The 1,685-nt window shown below is 38.6% G+C and overlaps 1 protein-coding gene and 1 non-coding gene across 2 annotated transcripts in view; one reads left to right on the top strand and one right to left on the bottom strand.

Moving 5' to 3' along the window:
- Positions 1-1,685, top strand: part of LOC127746656 (uncharacterized) — a gene marked incomplete at its 5' end in the record, with an annotated part of 38,157 nt that overhangs the window by 14,482 nt on the left and 21,990 nt on the right. The gene's annotated exons all lie outside the window — the stretch shown is intronic.
- LOC127746997 (small nucleolar RNA R71) lies at positions 850-957 on the bottom strand. Its single transcript, XR_008008802.1, has one exon. It is a non-coding gene; the product is annotated as a small nucleolar RNA R71 (small nucleolar RNA).

Genomic DNA, 1,685 nt, shown 5'->3' with positions numbered 1-1,685 from the left:
CTTTTTGATTTCTAACTTCAAAATCTTTTTCAAAAATCACTTAATCTCTTTCCCACTCTTAGTTTTCAAAAATCATTCTTCAATTTTTCAAAATGTTTTTAAAATCTTTTTAATTTATTTTCGAAAATTTCTTCCCCTCTTCTCACATCCTTTTATTTATGGACTAACATGTACAATTCGAACTCTATCTTTCTAAGTTCGAATTCTTCTACCTCTTCCTTCTATTTTTCTATTCCTCTGACACCTCAAGGAATCTCTATACTGTGACATAGAGGATTTCATATTTTCTTGTTCTTTTCTCTTTCATATGAGCAGGAGCAAAGACAAAAGCATTCTTGTTGAGGCTGACCCTGAACCTAAAAGGACCTTGAAGCGAAAGCTAAGAGAAGCTAAAGCACAACTCTCTGTAGAGGACCTAACAGAAATCTTCAAAGAAGAAGACATGGCAGCCGAAAAAAAACAACAATGCCAACAATGCAAGGAAGATTCTGGGTGACTTTACTGCACCTACTCCCGACTTCTATGGGAGAAGTATCTCTATCCCTGCCATTGGAGCAAACAACTTTGAGCTTAAGCCTCAATTAGTTTCTCTAATGCAACAGAATTGCAAGTTCTATGGACTTCCATTGGAAAATCCTCATCAGTTTTTATTTGAGCTCTTGCAAATCTGTGACACTGTCAAGACTAATGGGGTTGACCCTGAGGTCTACAGACTTATGCTATTCCCTTTTGCTGTAAAAGACAGAGCTAGGATATGGTTGGACTCACAACCTAAAGAAAGCCTGAACTCTTGGGAAAAGCTAGTCAATGCCTTCTTGGCAAAGTTCTTTCCACCTCAAAAAATTGAGTAAACTTAGAGTGGAAGTCCAAACCTTCAAACAGAAGGAAGGTGAATCCCTCTATGAAGCTTGGGAAAGATACAAACAATTGATCAGAAAATGTCCTTCTGACATGCTTTCTGAATGGAGCATCATAGGTATCTTCTATGATGGTCTGTTTGAACTCTCCAAGATGTCATTGGACAGCTCTACTGGAGGATCTCTTTATCTGAAGAAGACGCCTGCAGAAGCTCAAGAACTCATTGAAATGGTTGCAAATAACCAATTCATGTACACTTCTGAAAGGAATCCTATGAACAATGGGATGAATCAGAAGAAAGGAGTTCTTGAGATTGATACTCTGAATGCCATATTGGCTCAAAACAAAATATTGACTCAGCAAGTCAATATGATTTCTCAAAGTCTGTCTGGAATGCAAGCTGCACCAGGCAGTACTAACGATGCTTCATCTGAAGAAGAAGCTTATGATCCCGAGAACCCTTCAATGGAAGAGGTGAATTACATGGGAGAATCCTATGGAAACACCTATAATCCTTCATGGAGAAATCATCCAAATCTCTCATAGAAGGATCAACAGAGACCTCAACAAGGTTTCAACAACAATAATGGTGGAAGAAACAAGTTTAACAATGGCAAGCCTTTTCCATCATCTTCTCAGCAACAGACAGAGAATTCTAAGTAGAGCCACTCTGACTTAGCAAACATGGTCTCTGATCTAATCAAAACCACCCAGAGTTTCATGATTAAAACAAGGACCTCCATTAGAAACTTGGAGGCACAAGTGGGTCAGCTGAGTAAGAAAGTTACTGAACTCCCTCCTAGTACTCTTCCAAGCAATACAGAAGA

The sequence above is a fragment of the Arachis duranensis genome, chromosome 4 (assembly GCF_000817695.3).
Source record: "Arachis duranensis cultivar V14167 chromosome 4, aradu.V14167.gnm2.J7QH, whole genome shotgun sequence".
Lineage (NCBI taxonomy): Eukaryota > Viridiplantae > Streptophyta > Magnoliopsida > Fabales > Fabaceae > Arachis > Arachis duranensis.
Note: the sequence above shows the minus strand (reverse complement) of the source record. Positions and strands in the feature narration are given on the sequence as shown.